At 41.6% G+C, this 15,553-nt stretch overlaps 1 long non-coding RNA gene across 1 annotated transcript in view; it reads left to right on the forward strand.

The window, feature by feature from the left end:
- The first annotated feature begins 11,811 nt into the window (after positions 1-11,811).
- The window catches only part of LOC111268483 (uncharacterized), a 57,258-nt gene continuing 53,516 nt past the window's right edge, over positions 11,812-15,553 (forward strand). Inside the window, exon 1 of the long non-coding RNA XR_002685255.2 lies at positions 11,812-15,291. This is a non-coding gene — a long non-coding RNA (uncharacterized LOC111268483). The remainder of the gene's footprint in view (positions 15,292-15,553) is intronic.

Consider the following 15,553-nt stretch of genomic DNA (forward strand, 5'->3'; position numbering starts at 1 on the left):
GTCAAGCTACTGAGACCAAAGTCTCGTTTATCTATCAGACTGCTGAAGTATGAGAGGGTTCCGCTTTGTGTGTGCAATGAGGGGGAACTGTGTCAATGGACACCAAGGCCAGCTTAATTGTAAAGTATTTTGTGCAACTATTGTGCGGTTATGTTTGACCTGGTCATAACTATTCATTGATGGTTAATGTCGATCCACAGTGTTTGTATTTTATGTATGACACACTGTACAATAGTAGTCACAATTACAACAATATTCCAAAAAAAAAAAAAAAAGATCACTAACGTTGACGAAACAACATACGATATAATAAGCATGAAAGCTCTACATTTCTAGTAGTCTAGCCTGGCATAATAACAATATGTGTTTAGTGGACTCAGCCGGTACCTAAAAGGAAAAATTAACACCATTACTAACTAGCTATTGTTTGTGTCTATTTTTTACACTTTTTCAATTGAATCGGTCAGTTACCTGGACAGCATTTTTTCATGAAGAATGAAAACGTTTTACAGGGAATATTCTGAAAATAACTATTAGCAATTTCGGGACGCCTACTCTAGTTATTGGCGAGTTTTGTAAGAAAAGAAAACTATTGCGTATGAGAAAAAAGCCAGTTATAATGAGACCGAGAACTACTTTAGTTTTGTATAGTGCCGAATAAATAAATAACATAAGCACCTGTCTTGTTTAATACTGTTAACTGCATTCGCTTTAAGCGCTACTTCATATTTCAAAAGTTTAAAAAAAGGAACAGATGATTGGTGTGCTGGCTGGCATTATTCGATAAGGCACACATTTACGAGGCGCCTGAGGCAAGCCGTTATTAAATACATAATAAAATTACTACAGAACGGATAAATATCCTCAATGTGGACATAACGTTCCAAATCTTAATGGCAAATGTGGAAACTCAAAATGTCTATCGTTACTGTATGACCTTTCTAGCCACTAAACCAAGATGCCTATTCGAAAAGTTAATTAGCAGTCTCTTTATTGTCCTTTCCGACGATTTTCTTATGTACATATTTCCAGTGGTGAAGTTAATATTGTTACCGAACTAACTTTGGGAAGACCACTTCTAACTTAATTTGCAAACACGTACCTACGATAGGGGTCCTTTGGTACGTGAGACCAATTCGTTATATAGTTTCTTCATGGCGACGCCAATATGGCTATTGTCATTGTGGAATCTGGTTTTGACTACATATGAAATATTTAGGTATTAAGAAGAACAACGGAGAGCTTGGAAGATACAGGGGCACTCTGATAAACCTTTAAAAAACCCCAACGAAATATCGAACTGGAAGCTTCCGGAAGTTTGACTTCGAAGTCTAGTCCACTCATCGGTACCGATAATAAACTTGGCGGAAATCACTTCAGCAATCAACGAATTATTACTCGAGAGCGAGCAAATTCACAGTTTCTAATTAGAGATGCAAAATACGACTATCGATACGGATGAAAGTATACGCGTATAGAACTAAGCTATTTTATATACCAAATAATGTATGGTGACGTTAGAAGAGATGAAGCGGTTCAACAGGTTGTAGGCTGTAAAAACAAGCGCCGATGTAAATTATGTCGAAGATAAATAAAGGGTAAAGAAAATTTTGCTAAAAACGCTATCGGTATACTAAAAAAAAATTATCGGAACGGGTGTACTTAAAGGGGGGTGGAGATTTTTTGAGCAACCTCAGAAATCTAACTAACCAGCGAGCAAATAAGCGTTAGTAGTAATCTTTTAAAGTTATTTTTAATAGATTATGATAAGGCCGATTTCGAACTGTAATTGCACGATATCGACTGCAGTTATGATCTCTAATCGGATGCAATGCTGATGCTTGCATCTGCGAATTAGTATAAAACAAGGTCCAGTGTAATTTTTCCATATTGTGTACATGTAAGTACATTTGACAGTGACACAATGATTGAGAAAGTCGTCGGCTTACGAATTTTTTGTAGTACATAACTAAAAACGATGACTTAGTCTCAGGTGACTAGGTACAGGGTAAATCACGGGGTTGTCAAGCTGGGGTATTAATGCTGGAAGGTTTTGAAACAGCTACTGATCTCGATTACTCTGTAAAAGTTATGGGTAGATTAAACCAGACCACAAACCAGATGTCATTTCCTTAATATGCATATGTATTTATTGAAGCTTGTTTAGGACACTGAACTTACCACCATACTGTTTCTAGTATAACTTGTAAACTGCGCTAGGTCTGTGATGGCCTACGGTATGCCGAGCGACCAAATTTTTAGTAGGTCCCAGACACAATGGCAACGGGTACAGCCAAGGTCGATATTTCGGTCGGCTTTCCTTCACCTATTGGCCTAATGTAAAAGGTACCTGCGACTCTCAACAATTTCAAAGCGCGAGAACAGATTGGCCAATAGCTTTGACACATGAAAACGACTGTTGCATCTTCATCTTCCATAAGACATGGAGAAAAAGAGGGAAAAAATAGAAAAAAAATGACATTCAATAGATGTAATCACAATAAGGAAACTGATTAAGCGGGACCCCGGACTAATGAAATGGTGACTTTTACTCTGAAAAAAGGATTCTTCCCGTTCAAGCAGAGGAGGGAAGGCCAACGCTGAGGCGAAACGATGATCTGGTGAAATCGAGTTAACTTTGAATGCGACTGCAGTATAACTTGCGGCAATTGAAACCTTTTGAAGTATTTCTGAACGATAACAAGATTCTATATGCAACAACGGCGACGTCCCCCAAAAACAAGCTGAGATCTAGTATGGCCTTGAGCGGGCTCAGCACAGACATCGGCAGCCAATCCGGCAAAATGGGACCGCGCCTTCTATACCAGCAAAGAACCAGCTGCAACATTTAGTAGTTGGCTAAAAGGCAAACAACTATCTGAAGCCGGTCGAGCGAAGAACTCTCGCTACGCCCGTAAAATGCCAGTGGTACAGTCTTGTATACCATGTATGCTATGATCATCACGCAGAGCCACAGCGTCCGATTCCCTAGAATATTCAAGTAGAACACAAATACAGCGGAACGTAGCGAAAGGCTTTTTATTTTGGTCAACATGAGAAAAGCATAGCGAAATTACTCAGCTGCGGCCAGGCAGGCAGATGGTTGACACACAGGAAATAGCCGTCGAAGAACCGCTTTGAATAACCTCACTGCATAAAATTGTTTCGTATGTTTCCAGTCATATGACGCTATCGATAAAAAAAAATTCACTGCATAGAATATCCTGTCCATATTTTCAACTGACATAATAGCCATCCAGCAAGCGATTACTAAATACTACGGTGCGCAGCTGAGTATACCTTTGGACATACGTTTTTCCACTCGAACGTCACGAAAGTAAAGAGAAACAACGTGATCCGGTCGAACATTTAGCTATCTAGCTTTTACTGGGTGCAATGGCGACAAAAAGACGCTTTGACCCGTTTACCGGGAGGTTTCTCCAATCGTTTTTTTTAGTCTTCATTCCTAGAATAGAGTATTCGTACTCTTTCGTAGACTTCGACCTCTGTAGTGAATCTCGTAGAGAAAGTGATGAAAACTTTGAAAGATGGTGAAGTTTTGGATATTATTTTGAATATTTGGTCTGTAACGATGTATCTTCTAATCGACATATAGCTGTTGTCATAAGCTTCAGCAGTTCTAAAAGCGATAGCATAGATCAATATTTTCGATGTTTTATTTCCATGCGAAAGTTGATTAGAAGCTGCGCGTCTGGCTTTATGATGGCCTCAAAGTAAGATGATGCGCTCCGTGAGGTTTTCCGCTGTATACCCTCTCAGTTCCCTATCCATTGCTTTTAAGCTGTGTTGATTCATGGATTATTTTATTTATACCGGATTATAATATCAGCTGAGTCGACCCTGAAGTGGGTTCGTTCAGTCTACATGATTAATGAATGTTTCCTGTGTATTGTAATTGCGTTCCATTTATGTGAACATGTGTGTTAAATAAATAAATAATCTACTAGTATCAATTTTTTCGTGGACTTTAAATTAGGGTACGACGGATTCGGGGTGCCGATTGCCGCATCCATTTCGGTTTGTGTCTCATCTAAGCGTAGGAGGGCCCGGTTCAATTCATACGGAACGCTTCTAATCCGCAGGCAACCATGTACGACCGGTGTGACGGTGGCATATGGTTGCCTGCGGATGTATAGACTTTAATAAGCGGTTTCTGGCTTTTCGTTCGTTCGCTCGACGACCCTTATTCTGGACAAGCTATTTATGGTTTCATAAGCCAGTTCAGTCTTTCAATACAGGACCTTTTCATATGACCTCCCCTCTCCTCTGTCTCATTACAGATGTACATAGCATACTTTTTTGATAGCTAATAAAAGTCTATTCTATTCTGAAGATAGTATGGCTCTTCTTAATGGATTAAAACAATCATGAAACACAAAATATATTTATGAGTATTTGAGATACTCAGGGTGACAAACACTTTGTCAGCTTTTCCCCTTAGAGGATTACCAAGCTTATAATAAGCCGGTCAGGCACTGAAAAGCTGAAATTGTTGTATAGTTTGCTGAGAAACTAAACAAATTAGTAGACAGCATTACTTCAAATATTTCGAAATACATATAAGCGAAGCAAGTCGGTTATATGGTAAATAATCGTGTGTAATGTTTGAGATGAACGCTTCTCAATTGAACGTCGTTTCTAGTCATTGTCATTTGTCAATTTAGATGCTCGCTTGAGCATCGGTTCTAACCATTTGATGCCTCGGCGGGCACTGCTATTGACAAGCTCACGCCCTCAGCCGTTATTTCACACCATAGATTAAGTGAACATTTCATGCTGAACATTTTTTATGGCGCTGTAGGATTTTCGTCCGACTCCTAGTAGCATCTACTAGCTTCACGTCGTCGTTGATTTAATACTGCGTCGACTTCAAGGGCAACGTATGGTTGGAGAGACTCTGCTTTTTGTCTGCCTCTCTTCGTCTTTTTTTTTTTTTGCTAGGTTTATCAGCGCCTTGACATACGTGGAGACCGCTGCCTGTACGACATTACCGGCTTTCTGCATCATGTAGCATTCGGTTCAAAATGTGAAAAGGCCTAAAAAGCCGCCCACACTTTCTTTCAACTGCTTTCTTCCTCTTTGCGAAGAGTGCGCAGTATACCAGACCCATATCGTCGCACGCTTTAGCGTCCTATGTAACGCAAGATTCACTTGACACTTTTACCATTCTGCCAGTGTAGCGTCAAAAACAGTCGTTGCCGGCCAATGCCCGCACCATCCTCCAAATCACCGTTCTGAGATACCACGCAGTAATCCTTATTGTGCTTGCCTACTTTTGTTGTACTTGCATTTCAAGTGTATTCTCCTGTAGTCTTTCTCCAAACAAGTGTATTTATATACACATATTTCGCTTCTTGATTATGACGCTCCATGTCGTTGGCCTACTCAGGGCCATGGGAGCAAGAATCCAGTTAGTTTCTAATGCTCTTTTTATCTTGAAAGTAAATATGTCTTGGCAGTTTTTTAAGAAACACCCATTTGTCTTTGATTCTATAAACTCTGTCCATACAGTGATCGTGTAGAAAACTATGGAGTTCACCGAAGTTATCATTAAGGCAAGCAGTTCCCTCCTTCTATGACCCTGTTTTTGCATCTCGGCAGTTACCTAATTAGGTTCTGCGGGCGGAGGGCGGGGGGGTCAAAACTGCCTTTTTCGCTGCATACCCTTCGTGTGAGTTGCAGTTATTCATTAATCAAGGTTCACTCTCAGGTCGGAACACACGTTCTTGTTCTTTTAAATGCTCCCGTTCTAATTTACCTCTCTACTTTTTGTTTTCTTCTCTGCACCATTTGAAAGTACTCCCTCACTTCATATCAACCCATTTTTTTGATTGTACAGTGAGCAGAACTTTATCTCGAGTCTGGACTCTAAAGTACTTCTGGTACATGAAAAACAGTAAAATTTTGACGCGTAACCTATTTCGGCTCTTGCCGAAACGACTCGGGATATTTGCGCCGTGTATTGCTTAGACCTTATCCCTAATAAGTGGTCAGTGAAATTCAGTAGTGGCGTCTTGAAACTAAAAGTTGCATCCGCCTCAATAGGCCCTCCGAGGTCGATAAGGACCGCATCAAGGCACTTCGAAAGCAGGATGGCCGGTCAAGAACATGTAAATTAGCAGAGAAAATGAACGACAGTCATGGAATTATTATCAACAAGCTTAAAAATGTATAGGATTTGCTCCAAAAGTTGGAAGTCTGAACGCTTCTCAACCCGATCGAAACGCACTAGAAAATACAAGCTTTCGTTACTTCTTAACATTTTGCCCGGCACCGAGCAATACGAAGACGAACTGCAAAGAATTACTGTGACCGATGGAAAATCGCATGGAACAGAGAAAAGAATGGGTAGCCCCAATAGATATGCCTCAGCCCAGAGTTAACCCAGATCTCCATCCTTAAAGTACCGTAATTTGTATCCGGTAAAACTACACGGTGGGAAACGCTCTAGAAAAACAACGCTATCAACAAGGAACCCTATATGATCCAGATGCATCAGGTAGATGAGGCTATCCAGTAGAAAGGACTCAAGAGACAAGTCCTAGCTATTCGGCTCTTGTAGAGTGCTACGCTTCTGCCAATAATATGGTAGTGAATATAAATAGGTTCAGAACAAAAAATGTTTTCGAAGAGTTGAACCATATGTAAATTATGGCATCAGTTAGTTTTCAGAAATGATGTGATCATTCAATTTGAGGAGACACACCTCAGTTACCTAAATCACAAAGATATTTAATGATAGAGTAAATTAACTAGCAGTATAAGTTAACTACAATTATATCTGTAATTTGAAAGTATTAAGTCCTACCAGCACTTTTCCTAGCGCACCGAAAACAGTTACATTGATCCGTAAGTTTAATGTTAATTATGACTTGAAGTAAAGGGTATAGACCGTAAATCAGTTTGTGGATGATACAATACGAGGGTTCGTCGACGGTCTGGATAAAAAATGTGGTCGAGTCGAGGATAATCAGAATAGCCAAGTCAATAGAAAAACACTAGTGAATTATCATTGAATAGTGATATTGGGATAATGCAAACCTAAGATACGCTAAGGTTTGTTGTAACCCCTATTGAAAATCCATGAATACCCGTTTTTAGGTTTCCTGCCGCGTAGCATTAGCGGCTAGAAGCCACGTTGGTTTCATAGGGTTTAATTTGATCCAATGACGTAGGATATTTTTTTGGGATAGGTTCCTATAGGTACTCGTAGTATACAATGACTAGTGAGATAAACGCTGAGCCTTCAAACTAATAATAAATAAAGAGAGAAAAATAAGTTTAGTGCAATAAATATATCAGTAGTATATGAGGATATATTAAACTAATGAAGGAGCGATACTGATACTGCCGCTATGGCAATGTTTTTAGTCATTGATACATCAGTATCGGCAAAATGTAAGTGACAGAAGAAGATCAACATACGATAAACAGTTCTAAATTAAGAGTGTTTAATATCCTTGACCGAATTCTATACGTGTTCACAGACAATGATATCGTGCGATGCGATAACATGAAACCCAACGTTTTGTAAACGGGACCCAATGTCAACACTGTTTATTGTGGGCACTCGAGTCTTACAATGTACTACGGATACGAATAAGCCAACGGACATACGTTCTAACCGAAAATAGCTGTCGTGTTTACAATATTTGAATATTTTTAATTGAGATTTCTTCAAGATAAAGGTGACCTGTAGCTTGTGGGAAGAGGACATATCACAATAGCCTTGCTGTTCACGCATACCGAATCTGGGTGACCAATAGTTCTACAATATTTCAACTACAAATTGTATTTCTAACACGTCAGTGTTCATGTTGAACATACATTTATAGTACGGCTAATTCACAATCGAACACAAAACAATTATTTTACCTTATTATAGCAGGGAAACTCGCCCAATATAGAGCTCGAATGGCAGTTTATTTTATATATTCTTCATAAAAATTTGTTGCCATAATATAACTATGAAGCAGAACTCATGCAACAGTTGATCGATGCGAAACAAAGAGTGATGCCGTTTTTTTAGAAAATCAACAAGATTGAGGGAAGATAATTCTGGCGACGATTATATGTTCCACAAAAAGGATGCAGGTATGAAACGGGCGAAGCCACACCTACATCAGCATCCTCACCAAAAACGAAAGGGCTACGAAGGCGTACGAGGATAAGGTGCTCAATGTGGATAGAAGAAAGGACTGTATCGAAGTTGAATTCAGAACAAAGGCTAAAGAACGCTGGTAAATGTTGCACGGCCCCACCAAATCAAATCAGACAAAGCAGAGGAAGCCAGCCTATATTAAGGCTAAACGAAGGCCTGTACGCATGTAGAGAAAAACTAGATGCCGTACAGAGATCTTTTGAGGCCGCAACAAGGACTCATAGATAAGCCGTCTCAGGTTAGGCTGCGAATATAGAGAAAGAGTTATTGAATAATAATGTATATTGGAGATGAATCTATTTCAGTACCGTGAGCAGTGCGAAGATCGTATGAATATAGACGCGATGACACAGTAGACGTGTCTACAATAAGGGACATCCAACACTGACTGTCAAAATTGGATTCAATATAGCCTATTCGTCTGGTATAATGCCCAGAAAGCTTCACTCATTCTCAATAGGGTAGTTTGGCTAAATCGACAGTTATAGGTTAAATGGCCGCTAGCTGAGAGACCCTACTTGAGCCTATAACATCTTAAGACACCGTTCAGTTAAGACGTTTTTTAGTTATAGTATAGTAGGGATTACTGCTCGAAATATAAAAGCATACTTATGTTACTACCAGTCGGCTACGACTACAGCAAGATCGAGTTGACGTCATTCCTGGTCGAGAGGAAAACTGCGTTCGTGCCGTTCAACTTGAGTGTCAAATACTCCAAGTTCCGAAATACAGTAGGACATGCTCCCAAAAGTTTGCCGACAGTTTAGCGGCTTGTTTAAGGTGCGATTCCCTAACACCCGAGATACATAGTAGTCATAAGCGAAAGCTTCATGTTGGCGTTGACTTCAAGTATCAGCCCTTAAAGCGGAAACATTCTGAGTCTAAAAGCCGTTTGGCGCTATCGCTATGCCTCCCGTAAGTATCGTAAAATTCGCCATAAAAGGGATATTAAGATTTAAAAAACAGAAATTCTAGGACAGCGTAATGTGCACATGAGAAGGGTTCTGTGCCTTACAGTATATAACAATTCGTCTACCGACCCATAACAAACACACACAACAGTGCTTCATGAAGTAAGGTTCAACAGTAACTTCATGCGATCCAGTACTTCGCCAAGCATACAAAAGCTTAGTAGTCGGGCAAAATCAAGTTACGAAAGGAAGTGTTACAGCCAAAGTTTAATCCGTTTCGTATCTTCGAAAACAACTGTGGAACTTACCCAAAACACGTATAGCTGCTACTGTGACCATTATAATAATAAAAAAAAAAAAGTGAGCATACACATTTTTCGAATTACAGTTTGTTTTTATCAACGTAGAGGCGAATATTCAGTGAACGGCATACGAATACGTACAATGCATGTTTCATTTATACCACAACAGCCTTTTTCTAAAAGTTTGTGCTAATTCCTTACGTAGTTAAGTTACCACGAGTTAAGTTCTACGGACAGAAATCTTTTATGAATCTGATATATTTAGTTGTTGCGTGCTTTAGCTTATTGAGAATGTGAGCATCGTAATCTAAAAGTACGCAGTAGCTTTCGCATGCTGAGGGATGAAAAATGAACCTCCGCTCAAATTGACAATGACGCTTGTCTGCAATAGACGGTTCCATCTAACGACTTCACTTTTGTCCTCTATTGCAAGACCATACTGTTTGTTGTTGTGCGTACGAGTGTATCCGTTCAGCGTACAACAACGTGTAAATCTTGAAAAACGTTATCTCGTCAAAAAAAAAAATCGTTTTATGCAAATCGAATATTTTTTGGTCTATTGAAATGTAATAGCACGGTTTGTGTAGACGAATTGCCCCGCAACGGTATCCTACAGAACCGTACCGACGTTTGAGTAGTTTCCTAGATATATCATTTTGCGAATAATTACATACTATTTATCGCCTGATATCTATTGAAAAAGTCTCGTAGTCAAGCACATACGTAGGCATCGATCGCCATTCCTTGACCGAGCTGGCTTTGATTCGTTAGATTGGGGTAAATATATCGATATAGCTTCGCCGGAGTCATTTTTACTGATAACATCATAGCTTTGTGTATTCTGGGTCGCTTGGGTGTTTTTTCTATCCTTATTCGTCTTTTTAAGCGGCTAGTGCTACTTTCGGTGTACCATTTAAGAGATCCTGTGATCTTTACCTAGTGCAGTTTACTTCTCTTCTACCCGAAAGACTGTTTTTCTCGAACGACCACTATGCACACGGGTATGTCCTTGCTAATGCTAAGATGACCAGTAACTGTGTAAAAAACATACACAGCTTTTTGTCATCTATGCAGCCTACTTGTCTGTTACCTGTTGCTACCGCGATCACTGAAGCTTTTACCGCCGTTCTGAATTTCCTAAACAAGTATCGAAACGCACAAGTGCTGCGTGCCTGGTTAAAACAGCGTGCTTATCTTGACAAAAAACTTTGTATCTACGTAGCAGCAATACACTCATGTGTGAGGTCCTGAGGTACGGGAGGGGGATTCTCATTAGATATTTGTATATAGCTAACCTGGAGAAGTTTTTGTGACAACTATAGCACAAAGACCTAGCCGGGTCCGATCTAATGCATAAACGTGTATAATAACTTTCTTTGTTCATACCAATTGCGTGAGTCTGTTTACGTCGTAAGCCCTATTCAAAAGGCTTATTACGCAAGCTTATTCAAATTGCGATGGCAAGCGATCAAAACATTGCGCAATTCTGACTTAACTTTGCCAAAGGGAAAGGAGCCCGAAGTACGCTAAAAATGAAAGAAAGAAGGACAAAGGCAAAAAGAAGCAAATGGAAACGAAAAGAAAAACAGGAAAACACCACTACTATCAGCACTCATAGATCAATGCCATTGGCTCTATCAGACAATATATATTCATCCGCCTTTATTGCTTTCCAGACAACTGTAAACAACGGTAGTGGCAGCGGCAGTAGCAGCAAAGGAATCGAATCTCTCGCTGCTCCCCGTCTCCAGGAGGTCTGTCATCGTATGTTAAGCTTTTCCCCGTTGACTGTTCTATCTGTTGCTTTGTGTTGTTCACACAACGCACTTGCTCTTTAGCCTCGCATCGTTTCCTCTTTGAACGATGGCGCCGGCGTTCGAGCTGTCAGTAGCTCGATTCATACTTATGGTATCTGTTTATTCGGCGTCTTTAATCAACGTTGCAGGTCCAATGTTGCCGCCGCCGCAGCTGCCTCTGCCCGCGTCCGCGCTCTTGCCCTCTCCTTCGTCAAGATTGTTCCCCGTTTTCCTCCACTCGCCGCTCTCCGAATCTTTTTAGCCTTGTCTAGTTTATCTTCCTTCCTCCGATATCCCCCCTTGCCCTTTCTTTCATCTGTTTTCAAGTTCCCCCGCTTATCCTTAGAACTTGAATCAAGGCGCAGCAGCAACAGCATGTTCGGTCTTGGATGACGACCGAACGTGCCCAGCTTTGCACGTACGGAGACGGAAAGAGAAAAAGGGATCCTTCCGTTAGTTGGAAGATAGAGACCCTCGCAAAAGATCCCTCGCACCCAACCCTCTCCTGTTTTTGAAAACGTGTCTCCCACGTGGCGCCGTCTGGTGGTTCTGATAAGCATTTGCAGAACGTCGTCAGCCGCTCCGTCTGTTGGTCCTTCCACTGGCTGGAAGCTTCCCACTGCTGCTGCTGCTGCTGCACAAGTCCTATTCGGTGTCGAAGTGTTGTGCTGCGAAATTGCAGGCGTGCACTCTGCTCAAGAACGAGAAGAGCCTAAGTAAGAGCGAGAGAAAGAGACGTGGCCTGCGTGGCCTGGCCCGGTCTGTGCCTCTTTCTGCGTATGTCTGTCTGTCAGAAGGCAACACAGCGTGTTTCTGCTTCGTGTCTGGTGGCCGCGTGGGCGCGTTTCCGTGGCGGTCATTCTTGGTGCTTGGCTTGGCCGTTGCTTTTCTTCTGAGGGGCTGACTGGCAATGGGAGCACGAGCAGCTCTCTTCGCATACAGAGCACCGCAGCAGCTACGAAGAGGAGAAAAGACACAGCTACACCAGTTTTCAAAGAAGTAGAAAGCTGAGTAGAAAAGAGCCGGTGGCTGGCTGACTAGCGGCGGCGGCGACGGCGGCGGCGGTGGCGGTGGTGGCGGCGGCGGCATAACACGCGCGGAGGATTTACAACAGCAGCAACAAGGGAGCTTAACAATAGGGCTGAGCCTTACAGCAGAAACGGCTGCTGAAGCTGCATAAGCAGCAGCAGCAAGTGCTGAAGCAGTTCGACAGAAAGAGACAAACTAGAAGCGGGAGTGCTCCCTAAGCTTACAGCGCTGGTGACTATGGCGTTGGGAGATCCGTAACGGACACAAATGGACAACACCTTATCTCTCTGTCTGTGTATGTGTGTACGTGCTCAGAGTTGTTGTGGCGCTGGTGATGATAATCTTTGTAGCAAGTAACACCAACTGTAAAAAACACGCCTCCCACGAAGCCGCTGTTGTGTGAAAAAAAAAAAAAAAGCAACAGCGGAAGCAGCAGAAGCGGTAGCGGGAAGGTAGCTAGAATAGAGAGCTTAAGTTCACAGCATACGAATAGCTGCTAACTGTTAATTGTAGTACAACGCATTTTGTGACGAGTACTTGCTGAAATTGTGGCGAACGAAGAAGTCTCGGAGCAAGCCGACAATGCGAGCTAGGATACGCACTGAATCACCCACATACGAAAACGATAGATAATGATCTACACTTCATTAAAAGTATAATTTATTGTGCTTTAGCGGATTGGAATGGTCTGTCAAGAGCGGAATCATATGTTTCGATTGACAACACAAGCGTTCGTTGAACGTAACGATTACGTTACGACTACTAGGCAGATGTTGACGTCGGCATAGAGCTACATAGCGTTCGCTTTTAACGGGAAACCGGACTGTCTCACCCTTGGCAGCAAAGATTCTCGAGGAGATACAAACGGAAAAAAACACAGACGGAGTGTCTAAAAGAAACAAGTTATAGTGAGAAATTGCTTCTCGTCCGCTTGTTTAAAAGTTGCTTCTGCCGCAGTGTGAAGATACCTGAGACGTCTAGCCGCCAGTCGAGATCAGACCGCCGAAACTTAGAGCAGAAGTATCTGAGAAAGTGATGACTGTGCATTTGCTATCAAATATGATAACGTTAACCAAAAAATAGCCACTATCGATTCTTATCGCGTCTGATACAGGGCACGATACGTGGGCACGTCTTCTATCGTCATCGCTTTGTTTGGTGTTATGCTGTGGTTGCATGTCGGAGGTATCCCACCGCGGGTTCGAGGGGGATGGGATGCCCAATGCATTGTCATCAATGGCTAATTGAACAAATTGGCATATCCGAATGATCACATATCAATAATGCCTGTCGTATTCGCGAGATTACCTAATATATCGTGTACAACTGGGGTGACACAGCAATCATACGGTGATCCGAATGCATTATCACAGGATATGTTTGATGTTACCGAAAATGAGCTCGTTGGTGTCTAGCTTTGAGCGAGATAGATCACAGTCAACTGTAACTCTCCGTCTGGTCCCTCGAAAGATCATTGTACTTTAGCAACATTACTTAGCTGGCTCTGTCGTTTTATCGGAGCCATATGCACCATGTGGTCATCGCATGTGCTAATTTCGCCTAGTCACCTTTTTATAAATTCTTTTTATAAATATTGAAGTTACTCGAAAAAAGTTACAAGTTTAGCGTCGACCTGTTGAGGGCCACTGGATCGGACGCATTTCTTCTCATGAATTAAGAAAAATTTCGTTTGCACCGAATTCTGTCTGCCGGCACATGTCGATAGTCTTACGTAGTTGACGAGTGAATATAATGAGTCGTGTGTAAGGGTGAAAGGAAAGGACCGCTATTAGAAATACAACGAGAATATGGAACCGGAGCTCGGGCATAACCTTCATCGTAACAAACAAGTACAAGTATCGACGAGCAGTAATTTAGCACCGTTCGGGCAATATCAATGAATATTATTATGTTCGAAAAATCATGTTAATGAAAGGGGTCAACAACTGGAAAACGTTATCCGTTTGACTGATTCGAGCGGCGCCCGATTACTGACTAGCAGGAAGTCAACCGAACAAAAACCCTAATTGGTAAATGTATAAAAAAAAACGCAAAGGCGATTATGTAACGGCAGCTATTTTAGGAGCCGGTAAGATAGCTAGCTCTGTTACGGTTCATATAGTCGTTATCGTTGAAACGATGTGCTGAAATATTCATCCATACCGGGATGGGCGTGAGCGCTGAGATATCATGTTTAAAGGTAATAACTAGAGTTGTCCTGCAAGTTGGCCAACGCCTTAGTTTCCTTACGGCCATAGCCTGCTCACGAGTATTTCAAGAACCACGTGTGCAACAACGGTATCTAGCGAACTGATATCACACAACGAAGTCGACTATAGAGACCTAAATCGATTCTCTGAAAATCCCACATCTGCATAAGGAGAAAAACGAGGTAAAGCACGCTAGCGAAATGCATGAATGATAAAATGCTATTTACGATGGCAGTGTTACGCTGCTGGCTCATAGCAGGAACGTCGACTAATGTTTATCGGCCAGAATAAATCGACATATTTGGATATGAGAGTGTGGACTGAATATGGATTAAACAGCGATGAACACATAGAGATAATTCCGAATCGACACTGACAAAGGAAAATGGCTATCAGAGTAGAGTTGCAGTGTGTACAACGTAGCTTCGTTTAGCTTCAACCACAATTTAGAAAAGTTCGTGATTATTCTCGTTTTTAGCAAAGGATAAAGAACTAACACGCAAGACAAGACAAGGTGAGCCATCGAAGCTGACCGCTGTCAGCTACGTGATCTATTATACGTTACGTGATAAACGTATTTCTTATTGAAGGTGATACCATTCAGTTGGATAAATAGGGACGCTTTTGTGCTAGGGGTGGTAGAAAGTTAAAATTGTGCTTTGTGACTGCGCTAATTTCTGTGCTCCCTGCTAGCCAACTACATTTATGCATCTGTCTAACGCGTTTGTGTGCTCCAAGTTCATTCGTGCAGCGGCGGCCACGGCAGGGAATGTTAGCTTCTGCTGTGACGGCTGAGCACGTTTCTCACTTATCCCGCAGGGGTATCACGTGCTTACGTGCTACTACTACGCCGCCGTTCATGTAAGGCGCCATTTTATAACCGAAGTTCAGACCCAGCAACATTTTGAAGAAAAATATGTGGTATAATTCATTCCCTTGAAGAAATAGGCGTTACGATACTCGTAAAAGAAACAACATTGATAGGGGATTGTTTACAATTCTAAGCATCGACCTAGTCGCCATTATATTCATTGCACGCAACTCAAGGTGGGTCTTCATGAACCTTTCATAAAAGCTTGATCCTGGTCGCGGAGTGTTCTATATATATATATATATATATATA

This window comes from Varroa jacobsoni, unplaced genomic scaffold, assembly GCF_002532875.2.
Source record: "Varroa jacobsoni isolate VJ856 unplaced genomic scaffold, vjacob_1.0 scaffold_1291, whole genome shotgun sequence".
NCBI classification, from domain to species: domain Eukaryota; kingdom Metazoa; phylum Arthropoda; class Arachnida; order Mesostigmata; family Varroidae; genus Varroa; species Varroa jacobsoni.